The following is a 14200-nucleotide window of genomic DNA, read 5'->3' on the forward strand; positions in this document are numbered from 1 at the left end:
CTATCATAATAACACCAACGCATGCGCACTAAGAAATGGACGCATACATTAGCTCAGCTACCTTCTCCTCCCTCTTAAATCCACTTGAAGTTCCTCAAGTCTTGGTCATCAATCAAACCCTGTGCACCTTATTCATCTTCCACAATGTCTCTGATTGGAAATTAGAGGTCCCAAATTAATTTAGCTCCAAGTTTTATTTATGAATCTGTGAACTCAGTAAGCCCATGGAGTGTCTAAGGACACACAAGGGATAAAACTTCATAGCGTTTCCACAGAAAAAAAAGAAAAAAAAGAATGCCCTAACTCCCCTTTTAATCCAACCATTGTATATTTACATCACCATCTTTGCTCTGTTTAGCTTTGCCAACAGTTCTGTATGTCATGATCTAATTACAGTCCGCGGTTTGGAAGAGGACAGCTCGCAATGGCCCCTCTAAATGGATGAAAGAGGCCTCTCTCACAGACACACACAATTTGGACCTTCACTAAAATGCAATTTGGGACAGCTGTCATTTCCTCTCAGTGCCGGGATACAATCAAAAAGACAGAAGTGACAAACGATCCTAATCTTTGTATGAAAGGAGAGCAAAACAAAATTTAATGAAGGTCAATTTTACGTTGGCAGGTTCAATGGACGCGGTGTACCTCAGTGAGCTCAGATAACGGGTGGTGGTGGGGGGCTGTTCTATGAGATTCAATTTGCAATGGGACAATATCTCGGTATGGTAAATTTGCAAAGGGTAAAATGAGACGGCATAAATTAGCGGAGCAGTGTGGGACGCAGATGCTGCCGCAGGCTGTAATGACACCCCGACAACTATCAGCAGTCGATGCGTTCCACACTTAACAGCATTCAGCGACAGCCAAGGTTGATTAAATGATGTGCCACCTCAGCAAGAGTGCTGGTTGATTGAGTATTTGTTTTCCTTCCGCCAACAAAAAGAGACTGGTGTGTTTTAAATGTCTGCAGGTATCCAAGGAACTCCTGTAGAGTCGCACCACATTTCATCTTATTGAACAGTAATGCGAACCAAAGACTTACAAAGCCAATTTATGTCAATAAAGAATACAAAGTTGACAAGACCCACTAGACAAAGAAAAAGGTCAGGACCTGAAATAAATGGTTCCCTCCAAAATCAATCCTTGCATTTCACTATTTAAGCTTCCCTGACAAATAATACATAAAGACTGTTTTACATGTTGGTTATGTTCATGAAAATATCTTTAGTTGCTTTTGTTGCCAGGTGGAAACTGCTGAGACTACACTTACATCACACCACGAAGAGTCGAGATTAGGTAGTTACAAACTTTGCAATCACTTAGTGCTTACAAGCATGAGGACCCCAAGAAAGGTAATTTTTTTTTCAAAATACATGCAGAAGTATGTTCCAGTAATTAATACATACGGTGCATCTCGGAAAATGTAAATATCATGGAAAAGTTACCATATTTCAATAAATTATATTCACACAGATTCATTAAACGTAGTATTAAAGTGTTTATTTTTGTTACTTATAATGGTTTTATAAACTGAAGTGTGTGTATGTGGTTTGTTTACATGTCCAAATTTCACACATTGAAAGTCAGTTGGTGTGAAATGGAAATGCAAACGTACACAATGAGTGTATGGTTACGAATTGTTTTTACAGATGCACCTATCAGTAAGATAAAAATCAGCCTAAGAAAACACAATTTACATTCTGCACATGGTGACAAACATCATCATTAATTTTAATTTCATCACCATTTATCATGAAAGCAGTAGTACGAAATATCCTTAAGGGAAATATACTCAAGGACAAGAACATTATTATTTGATTGTTTATGAAAACACTTATTTTTATGTGTGGCCAAAAGGAAAAAGATAATCCCAAAATGAAACCCTGCTTTTTGTCTTTAATATACATTTGATGTCAGTGGATGTTAAATCTGAATATGATAGAAAGGCCACCATGAGGATGTCTGCTAAAAATCTGATCTGCTTATATCACGGTCAGTACTGGCCTTGCTGTGGCAATCCTTATGCAACCTAGTGACTAAGCAGGCAAGCAGAGGGGCCAATTAGGCGAATCAAATCTCTACGCAGGTGAAGACCACTAATTTAGAAGTGGTGGTGTTGAGCTGCCTCCAGCATATGTTAATGAAGGTAAAACTTGAAGCACATGAGGGACTGTTAAAATGAAAAAGACTGCAGATAAACAGATCATGAACACATTTTATTTGCTCCTGTGTGATACTGATACTTGGATGTATTAAAGAGCGTTAAAGTAGGAGTGCATGACTTCACTAACTGACCCTTTTCAGTTTTTCCATTATTTCTGTATTATTAACAAATGATAATGTTAACCTTAAAATTATAACAAAAACCTTAACATTTCCAAATCCTAATAAAGCATAATGATTTTAAATGCTGTATTTAAAAAGAGTCAGTGTAAGAAGGAATAATAAGTAGAACACCTTGTTCTTTGAAGGTTTATCACAACTAATTGAACACATTGGAAGCACTAATCTTGGGTATTATGTTTAAGATGCTCAAATGTTATATTTATGGTATTATTTATCATTATGTGTAGGTTTAACTTTAGGTAATCTGTTATCCGATCGGTATGGTAAATGGCCATATCCTTTAAGTTCTCGGAAAGTAGCTATTAAAGCCTGGTCCATTTCAGGAAAGTAACCAGAATGTCCCATCAGCTCTAGCAAAGAACCTGATAAGCTCACAAAAGTACCTCATAACATCTCTAGAAGAGCTTGGAGGGTTTGGTGAAAGTAACAAGGATGCTTCATAAAACTGCCAGGAAAGTACTTTGTAGGTTTTGAAAAGTACATATGGAAATAAAATTTGAGAAACTTGCTTGTAAGCACTAGAAGGTACACTGTTAGATTTAGACATTTACCTGTGAAGTACAGAGAAAGTAATTACTATGTCCCATTAAAGGTACAGATCAATTCCAGTGCAATCCTGGAAAGTACCTGGTAAGAGCTTGAAAATAACGTCTGAGTTTCAGTAAAGCATGGGCTATATATAGTGTAGTGCTACCCAGCTTTGTTTTTCCTCTTTATTTATTTGTTCTTTCAGAATCTTAATAAATACCGTAGAGTCTGGTCAACCATTTCATCTGGTCATTTCTCATCCCAGGCTAAAAGACAGTGAGATCATTTTGTTTTACCTCTTCGTCTAAAGTAATAAAGATTTTAAAAAAGTAGAATGGTTAAGGCAGTATGACAGTACGGAAGAAATATGACTTAGGGAAATGTCTGTCACAGCAGGAGGTTAATTCAAAGTCACCAGGAATCATGTTTAGAATGTAATTCTATTCTTCTGGATGATCCCACTGAGTCCATGGGTAAATTATTTTTCCGAAGATTCGGTCTACATACGGCATGTTAAATACACCTGCAGACACACACAGACGCAAAAGAGATAGAGACTAGGGACGGAAAAGAGGAGTATGCCCTTGAACAGAATTAAATGTCTTCCATGAAATGAGCACATGCAGAGCAAAAAAAAGAAAAAAAAAAGGGAAAGCCAGCAGTGGACAGCAGCTACAGTCCGCAGGCACTGTCGCCTTAGAGACAATACAAGGTCATTTTGTTTTAACTTGCTAACTTTGCCAATCTAGACAAGGGGATTTAAATAGGCTTGGGAGAACATACAGTGTAAAAGTGGTCTCTTCAGAGCCCAGAGCAATAGATTAGTGAACTTAAGAGCATATTTGAATTAATCAAAAAATAATTTTAGTTGTATGTTTTAGAAAATGTAAAAAATATTACAGGGCAAATTTTCTGTGTCTTGTGACAGGAGCTATTGCCATGCAAAAACCTGTAATTAGCCTGCTACGTGTCATTAGTGAGGAAAAGGAATTGGATTGTTCAATTAAAGTTGCAAAAACAGAAGTATATGACAGCAGATTAACATATTAACAGACCACTTCTTACATTATCCATTTAAATCTTGAAGGCTTAAGAACATTCAGGCACAAACATGTTAACCTGTTCATTCATAAAAGTCATCAGTGAACTATCGTACATTCTCCGGCTTCCCGTCTTCCTCAAGCACCAGAACCCTCTCATCATCGATGCTCTGCTTCAGCCCCTCCCCGATCTCACAGAAACCATGAAGTCTGTTTCTACCACACACAGAGCTTTGTGCTTCATTTCAAAGCATTCATTTCTAACTAATTAGCCTCTCTCTCTGTATCCCAGGGCTCGTGGCTTCCACAATTAGATAAGCCTACTCGACTCCGCTCCAGGAGAGAAAATTGCAACGCTATTATGAAATGGATCCGGTTTATGTGACTTGCCACTTCCACATGGAGAGCAAGACTCGTCTGACTCTGGGAAACTTGGGCTGAGTCGAGATCAAAAGAGGGGTGGAAGAGGCTTTTGGGGTGAAATGGAACAAGCAATATACAGTGAAGTGAGTCTTCCATCCTCATGCTGAACCCAATTACCTTCTAATTTTAGGTTTTGAACGTTTATGCATGGCTACATCTACAGCAGATATTTTCCACAGACAGGGAATTCAAAAAATTGGATTATGGGTGTGTTCTGTCAGCTATTTACTTACTATTCACCCACTTATAGCTCAATCAATGTGATTAACAAAAACTAATATTAAACTTTAAAAAATTACCTGTCTGGGTGCCGGGACAGATTTTTAAACCCATGATCAGATTTAGAATCTGACTGATAAATGTTTGTGATTTGAAGAAGCAAGACATTCCCAGAGTTCAACAAACTCTTCCTAGCTGCCTGTACATGCTGGTTACTGATAACGATTGGCTATAACTTGCAGTTTCTTTTGGATTGATTATGATAATATTTTTCTTCTATGTGGTTTTCAGTTTCAGCAATTGTCAAGTTGTGTTGGGTTGTGTGTTTTGCTGCTGTAGCTTCTTGGACAAAACATAAGTGAGATTTGAGAAATTAATTTAAATCAGTTCCTTTACGCAATCACATATGTTGTCTGTAAGGCGAAAGCGGATAAGTTTGACAAACTCATGAAGTGTCAACATTTTGAGTTACTGCACCTTTTTTGCTGCTTCATAGTTTGATTTTCCACTGCTGACACAAATTAGATTTGCAATGTTATTAAGAAGGTTTAAAATGTGCTAATGTAATCTCATGAGTTTAAAAGGAACTAGACTCACTTTGTCACTAAATTTGTGTATATATATTTTTTTCTTACTAAGCTAAAGCTACTTTCAACACATCAACATTTTTGACTTCAGAGAAAAGATTTGCATGAAATTATGTTTCCAAGAGTGGTCTCATCCACCCAGTAAAGGAGACGTTAAGGAAAGAGAATTGCTGAATTTGTATTCTTCATAATCAACAATTATTTCAGCATTTCGTAAATGTTGAGGCAATATTTTCTATTTTGTCTCTGACATGCAATTTACATCACTGTGAATCTTGTGGATTCAATATTCAATATTTTTCATGTCAGTTTGTTTCCAAACAGATCTTTTCTTATAACATTTTGAAATCATTTTTCATCAGTAGTTGTTACACTTTGTTACATCTCTTTTAACCTAGATCTTTTTCAGTTCTTTTTTTTTTTTTTACTTATTTTCCTAACCAGTTCTTAAACCCAAGGCAGAAAAGCATACTGAAATTCAGATAATAAATGACTGTGGCAAGATCAAAATGAAAGACTGCTTCAAAGTCAACAATTTAATGCTACTTGAGCCTTTTGGAGCAGGTGAGAAGCATCTGAAAGTCACATATTTCAGGAATAGCAAAAAAAAAAGGGGGAAAAATCCTGCAAAGATCTGACCTAAAACTTGAGAGATGCATCATTATTCAGTTGATCGCCTACTGTGTGCCACGGTTTCAGCTAATAGTTAGAATTTTTCTGTGTCAAACCATCAGGGCCTTCAGAGAGTTCAGACAGGATCCAAGTTATCCCAGAAAACTATATATATATATATATATATATTTATAATACATGTGTCACTAATTATTTAATAATAAATCAAAGTAGCAAAGTTGAAATTGTTTTTGCAACAGAAGCATCTAAAGCTAATGATCACAATAAAACTTTGTAAGCCATATATATGGAGTATTGCCTGACAAATCAACTTGAACAACGCAGATTGTGTTTCACCTGTACCGAGTAAAATCGGCATTTTCCTATGGAGTTATACGCTGTCTCATTGAACTGGGTTAGTTCCTACTTGTTCCCATTCCCAAGGCTTCTTTACTGGTTTCTATGTTGATTCTACAACCCAAAACTTGTTACTTGGTCTGACATGCAGTGAAAACAGAATAGTATTCTTGTGAGACATTTAATCTAAACAAACTGTAGGTCCGTTTGGGTATAACTGTGTGGGTGATGGTTCTGCTGCAAACTAAGTAAGGGAAGACTGTATCTTTACTTACAGCGTAAAAAGTGTGCTGTTACAACTGAGACCTGTTTTGAATGGGTGCCTGTATCAGTGGCAGTGTTTAGTGGTGGTGATTGGTATTGGGTTTCACATAGAGAAGGCTTCAGTGTTAGATGCATGGCTTGACACTGGCATTTTTTATAGATTTAACTAAAGAAAGAAGAGTAAAATGTGCCTTTGTAACAGGTTGCTTCTTAACTAACTTGTTTATTATCTGTAGACAAAAGACTGATTCACCTCTTGAGTTCAGGGAACATTTTGTGTCAATCATTCATAAGTCACAGAAAAGCTGCTTAATAAACAAACAAACAAACAACAACAACAAAACATTCATCTGTATAGTCAAAAGAGAAGCTTTAATTCAGGGAGCACTGTCACCTTCATCAGCACAAAATAGTCTGAGTTGTAAACTATCTCAACTGAATTATATAAATAGATAAAATGCTGAGTGGCAAGGATGAAAAATAAATGATAAAAGTCCTCTCGTTTAATAGTATCTTATTGTCTCGAGCCCACAAATCCATCACCATGTGCAACTGGGAAGTGGAAAGGTTGAAGAGGTGCTGGCGGTGGCGGGGAGGAGGAGCAATAAATTATGCTGCAAGGCATCCGGTAAGCTTCGATATCATCTGACATGATGAGAGCCATAATGGATGGGAGCTATGCATTGTTTGGCAATTAATTTCTTATTCCCGAGCTCCCTTCGAGGGATTTGAGAGGGCATCAATGGAGGTCACACAGCACTGGGAGAGGTGTATGCACTGGACTGATATGTATGCACACATGGACACGGGCCTGGAGAGACCCTCGCTGTGTTTGCTTTAACTGACAGAAGAGACAGGAGCTGCCACAGGCACTGCACTGAAGAACTCTGGGGTCATTTTGCTGCACAGATTTGCAAAGACACACAAATAGGAAGCTTTTTTGGTCTAATGTACACACAGACTGGGTAATCTACATTTCCCAGAGAGGAAGCATCTGATTTTCATTTAATTAATTACATTTGATGCAGTCAAAACTCTCAAACTTCTTCAAAGTAAATGAAAGTCTTCAAATTAGTTAGAAATCTTCACATTTCTTTAAAATTTGCACGATGAGCACACGGTCCAAGAAAAAAGAAAATCCTTTTTTACCACCTTCCAATATTTCTCTTTTGATCTTAGGAGAGAGTCTTACAAGAAAAGCAAAATATTGGACATAGACTTTTACTCTTTGGCGCCAAATATAGAGTCTCTCGGGCAAGTGACAAGGCCAAGTATAGTCAAGCCTGCCCAGGAAAGTGGAGGGTGGAGAAAAACATGGACAAAGGCACAGGGGTAAAAAGTAGAACATGACGAAGGAATCACCATGAGGAAAAGCTTGCTTTTCCAAGGTCTCGCCAGTTGCCAAGAAAACAGGGTGCGGGGCTTTTCAAAAGACTATCAAACTGGGGTGGAATAGGCCAAATCGAGAGAAACGCCGTCTCTGATGATAAAGAGAGTTAAAGACGCTTTGGAGGCCTCCGCTCAGATTCACTCGGCTGATTGGTCAAAATAAATCACTTTGAGCTTCTGGGCCACGGAGCCTGTTAAAGTTAATGTGGCAGTTTTTTGGGGCCTCTGGAGGAATCGGTTGCCAAACACTCACACCAACACACAAAGAAATACACAACAAGTGAAAAAAGAGGGAGGAAAAAGCTGAGAAAAATCCCACCTGCTATATTATACCATTTGCTACATTCACAGGTTTAGTCAAACAGACGTTGGGTGTTTGGCTGAGGCAAGAATCTAAATCCGACAAAGTAAACCACAACATCATTTCACACATGAGCTTTTCAATAATGTTTATTTATTTGAATGTTTCCTTCCTCCAATTGTCTTTATATGCCAGAAGTGATAGATGGAGTAGCTGGTTTATTGAGTTAATGCTTGCTATCCCCTTCACTATGCATGTGATCTGTGTCTGATTAGGTAAGAGCAGAACTAGTACAGCCAATGATGGATAGCCCATCAAAAGGAGACACCCTAGACAAGAATCATATAATGCATAATGGGTCCAGGTACTTGCAGTGCAGCAACACAACATTGAATGCTTCAGAGGCCTATAACAAAACCAGCAGACCTGACACACTGATAGTGTGAATCAGTCTTTCATATCAGTGGTATTGGAAGACATTAAGACTTAAGAATATAATGTGTTTACCAGTAGCATGCACAATTCGCCTCTCGTATACTCTTTGGACATGGTGAAAAAAAATCACCCACATGAGCATCGTCACACTAACCTGCCATGTAAACCTTTTATATGCATCACTGCTACAGAATCAATGCAATTCCAATGAAAATGTGTCTGGTCTGGTCTGTTGAAATTGAAACCCAAGTAATCATCTGTCATCTGATGTGGCCAGTAATGATTTGACCACTTGGGTGTAGTCATGGGGCATTGCAATTTCATTTAAAGACAGTCAGTTCCTTGTATTCCATTGAAAAAGTAAATAAAACGCGACGTCACTGAAAGGTAACATTACCTGGTCATATCAAAGCAAAAGCTGTGAATATTGCCTAACTTAACAAAATACAAACAGTGTTACGGGATCTTAAATAAAGAAAAATCTTGTTTGGATGATGTCAAAAATAATTGTGAGCAATAACTCAAATTACTACCCAGAAATAGAGTCCTCAGAGGTCAGGATGATGTCAAAATGATGACAAGCCTATTAATGACAATGTAAAAAGGTGGCTGAACAAAAGACACTATATCCAACATTTCTGAGGATATGCCACTTGATTGGCATCATGTTAGAAGAGTCAAACATGTAGGCATAGTGTCCAGCTGGTCACCGACTTTGAGAGCATCACAGCAGAAGTCACGCAAAAATGATGCAGCTAACAAAAGACAGATGAAACTGAAAAGCTCATAATCCATGAAAGATGAACCGCATGGAAAAAGGTAAGACGGAGCTTTCTAGCGCTATAAAGTGAATTGACAATTTGAAAGTGACTGAAACCTGCAAATAGTATTTGAGAGGGAGCCAAGAGTAGCCAAACATTGCTGCGAAACGGCAGCTGTTTGGTCTTTGAAAGCAAGCCAAAGAAAACTGATCCTGCTGGAAATTGAACTCCAGCAACCAGTTTGGTCAAACCTGAAAGGTGACAAGTCTTTCATTAAGGACAAAGCGCTCTGGATTCTTGCAACATTTTAGCCAAAAGTATAACAGTTGTCTTCCAGTTACTTCATTTCAGAATCAAGACATTGGCAGTTTGATATTCTTCATTGAGAAGGATGAGAGTGAGAAAAGTTAGAATTTTATTTAGAAAAGGAGAAAAGTTAGAATTGAGCAAAATACTAAAGGTCTTCCTTGAAAAGTGAATCTTTCTTGGATTTCAGTGTATTCTCTGCAAAAAAACGGATTCTTCGCAACGAGAAAACACACAGGTTAGTCCAGAACGAGAACCGTTTAATCACACATGAAAATCTGCCCAAATTTAGAAGGTTAATTTCAATTATCACTTGGTTAAGAACATCGCCTACAATGTGATCAGATGTAATTTTAGTTCATAGCTACAATATTTGAACATATTCTGCAGATTTTAGAATATAAAGTGCAGAACTGGTGTACTTCTGAATATAGCTGATTTGTATTAATACTTTAGCTGTTTTTCTCTAAAGTAGCAAGCTTTTTTTGTGTTAGGTAAGAGAAGTAGATGTTTGCAGTACAGGTTGACTATAACGCGCAGCAAATCAACATGCTTATGTAAAACATTCAACCAGCTCAGATGTACAAAGGTTTCTTGCAAGCTTCTTTGAAAAAAAAGGATCCAAGATCAAAAACATTTGTTTACAAGTGGGGTCAAAATGATTATTAATGACTATGCCACAGTTCATTCTTAAAGGAGGTAATAGGGGTTAAAGAGTGAAAAACGTAACAAAGAGTTGTGTGTTTCACATTGGAAAAAAAAGTCTACAGATGCATTACCAACAGAGGACTATCGTGTTGCATCATTAAAGCTTTTCTCGTAGAAGCATTTGTGCATGCGTTTCTGTACGAGGCTGTGCTGAAGTCTGTGTGTGCTCCATGAATCATTCGCAACTATAATCCTAAACCTTGCACTTTCCCTCAGAGAAAATTGCCCTCTCCAAGAGGTGCAGCAGGCATGTGATAAGCGTGCGTAGCCTGAAAATAAGCATTTAGCCTACATTCCTAAGCCTCGACATCAAAAAGGCTTCAGACAGAATGCAACGGCTACTTTTTTGTAGGCCACTAGTACTTAGGTCTGAATTACATGGCACTATATTCCTCAAGGCCCTGTAAACAAGACAAACCTATAGCAACTGCAGGGCGGCATTTGAATGTGCATGATGGCGCTGAATTGAAAGCAATGGCAGCTAATGAAAAACATGCCCCTGTGTGCATCTAAAAGCCAAAAAGGGGCGACAGTTTGTGGCTTTCAGAGCATGCTGAGTCATATTCAGGTTTCCTGCAGCAATTCTGCCAATGGGCATTTACTGCTTAGATGCTCTTAATCAATTTAGCATGTGTCAGGCTCCTCCAAACTGAGCCAGGACGGGCCAGAGCATCCAAAACATTGGCTGTTTCCGGCATGAAGGTCGGCGAGCCAGCTATGGCAGCTCCCTCCAGGCCAGTGAGTGCTGGCAGCATGCCCTGAACAGATGGCAACACGTGGCAAAATTACAGCACTGCCAGACAATGATTGTATCCGTGATATTAATTGTGCCCCGATCTATGCACCAGTCATGAGTCAATGAAAAGATTATTCTATCACAGACATAAGGAACGCCTACAGGGGTGCCTCAGAGACAGGTTACTCTGAAATAGCCTTTCCCAGACAAGGACAACACTAACAGACATTTAATAATCACAAACTCTAATTCTACTGAAAATCACAATAAGGTTTTGGAAAATAAGGCTGAATTAAACTGACATTTCCACATATTGGCTGACAGACAAAGAGCAGGGGAAAAAAAAAAAACAACAAAAAACTGTTTATATTCTCATGTTGCGAAACAATATCAGTGCTTCAGACAGCAACAAAAGGTGACAGACACCGAGGAACATCATCTCATGCGGCTGCTGTTGTCTTTACAATTCACCCCATGCTCACTCTGACAAGCAACACGTAGGTTATTCAAACAAATCTAAGCCTCAGACAAAATAATCTAACCAAAGCTAAGGATAAAAATGTAGTTCAAAAGTTTTTCCATCAGCAAAGTAATTCTCTAGAATTCGAACTGGCCTCAAGCAGAATTACAATCCGAGCATTTCAAAGACCATCGAAAAAAAAAGAACATCGCAGTGCAAGATGAAAATAAATATGATTGTGTTAAAATTATTAAAACTTATCAAATTTTAAGTCTTCTAACACATATTATATGTGATGTCAGCCATTCCATCGAAGCTCTGAGTGGATGCTCAGAATATGAATGTTCAACCCCACAGAATGATGTTCAGTAATGTTCTGTTTTAATCTCATCTGACCAAATTACCTTCTTCTACATCTTGCTGAATATTAACCCCTGCCTATATTAGCTTACTCAATATCTATTTACTGCCAATGGTATTTCTTATAAAATTGGAAAAAAAAATCACTAGAAAAATCTAGTCATTGATTTCTTTTTTTTTCTTTTCAGCTGAGGCCATGACAAGTGGCCATCACTTCCACTACTTGAAGTTTCAACACCAATTCCACGCAGCTCTCAAACCTGCAGTCCAGAGAGGTCTAATGCTCTGAAACAATCAAAGCGCGGCTCTTCATGGAGGACATGGCTGAGGTGAGTCACACAGACACGGAAGAGGTGAGAATTAATTAAAAAAAGGTGAACATTGCATGGAGAATGGGGTCAGGGATAGGTGATAAACAATGAGTTTCATCCATTGTAATAGAACATGCCTGCCCCAAAAGGCAATAACTGTGAAACATTTGTAGATGTTTTTAAATGAACATTCATTTTGTTTTGTTTTTATCATTTAAAATGTTGATGTTTTTTCTGGGCTGCACAGTGGCGCAGTTGGTAGAGCTGTTGCCTTGCAGTAAGAAGGTCCTGGGTTCGATTCCCGGCCGGGGGTCTTTCTGCATGGAGTTTGCATGTTCTCCCTGTGCATGCGTGGGTTCTCTCCGGGTTCTCTGGCTTCCTCCCACAGTCCAAAAACATGACTGTCAGGTTAATTGGGCTCTCTAAATTCTCCCTAGGTGTGAATGGTTGTGTGTCCTGTCTGTTTTCTGTGTTGCCCTGTAACAGACTGCTGACCTGTCCAGGGTGAACCCCGCCTCTCGCCCGGAACGTTAGCTGGGGATAGGCACCAGCAACCCTCCCGACCCCATTAGGGACGAAGGGTGATTAGAAAATGGATGGAGGGATGTTTTTCCTGTTAAATTTGTTGTTAAATTATAATTTTTTCATGGAACCAGGAAAATGGGCCTGGACATTTTTTCACCCAGAAAATATTTGATAAAATTAATTCAATGGTTTTCATTCTCACGAAATCATAATTGCATTTAAGTGCAGTATTATAAATGCATAATAATGCATTTATGTTCATTCAGTTTAATTTAAACTGAATTCACACTACTATACTTTCTTAAATAGTGGCTGATTTTGTTATTTTACAGTGCATTTGTTTTTGTTTTTTTTGTTTTGTTTTTTTTGGGGGGGGGGGGGGGTATGTCCACATTCGATGTTTTGGTCATTGCAAACACTATTACAAAGCCTGAGCCAAATGCCTGTGCTGTGCTGCGCCTCTTGTTGTGGAGTACCGGCCTCAGCTGTGGGTCTGGCCTCATCTTTGCTGCTCTGCTGATCATCCTCTGCGCTCCATTGATGTTGCAGGTCAGCCATGTGCTCACGCGATGCGAAGCACAAGAGGAAATGAGCTAGTGTTAGCCCGATCAGAGAACAACACCTTTCTGCGAGTGTTAACAGGCACTGTGATCGTGACACCGCATCAAATTTCACAAGCTCGTGCTGGCAGCAAAAAGGACGATGCTACATTAACTTCAGACTCTCTGGACCGTTGGCTCTTTCCGGCCAAAATTTGGGCTCACTGAATGAATCTAACACAACCAAATGATCACATAAGTGGCTTTCTTAAACTCCCCGTGAAGAGCAGCATCCGAAATTTGAGCCCTGTGTTGTCTGATTTCCTTGCATCATCAGCATGGCAGGAAACAAACATTATGACAAAGCTGGAAATACAGACTAATTTGTGGGCACTGAAGTGGTACAACTGATGCTGCTTCAAACAATTTAGGTGTAATTGTACTGCCATTTCAAAATTAGGCAATTAAGGAGACAAGTGTGCAGATACTAAGATAATACTAAGTGTACTTGGAATACGTCTGAAAATGGCTCAAACTGGAGGGTTCATCATATCAGAGTCCAATCAATCACTTTTCTTCTTCCTGGCTAATCTGTTTATCTGACATTTATAGTTGTTTTCCGACTCCATCCATCTACTTAATGTAACATTTTACTATCTATGTTCATGCAGCTGGTTATTTAGAGGGGAGCCTATTCAGCAACAGCAGCAAAAGCATTTTCAGCAGAATGTTTGTGTGTCTATAAAAAATGTCTATCGCTGTTAAAAGGTGAAGAGTGATTCAAACTGGGAAGCACATGCTATTTCGCTCTCTTTAACCACAACAAATTACAATGCAGGAGCTGTATATCTTCAAAACCAAACACTGTGGACTGGTATTGAATGAATGAATATATTATAGGGTGTGTTAAAGCGGGACTGCGAATATATATATATATATAAAAAAAAAACTTCCGATAAAAAACCAAAAACAATTTTGAGGAAAAAGTTGGAG

The 14200-nt window shown here is 38.5% G+C and overlaps 1 protein-coding gene across 13 annotated transcripts in view; it reads right to left on the bottom strand.

Annotated features, from left to right (window-relative positions):
* The window catches only part of LOC122819845 (adhesion G protein-coupled receptor L3-like), a 265919-nt gene that overhangs the window by 84753 nt on the left and 166966 nt on the right, over positions 1–14200 (bottom strand). The window lies entirely within an intron of this gene.

Source organism: Gambusia affinis, linkage group LG18, assembly GCF_019740435.1.
Source record: "Gambusia affinis linkage group LG18, SWU_Gaff_1.0, whole genome shotgun sequence".
NCBI classification, from domain to species: domain Eukaryota; kingdom Metazoa; phylum Chordata; class Actinopteri; order Cyprinodontiformes; family Poeciliidae; genus Gambusia; species Gambusia affinis.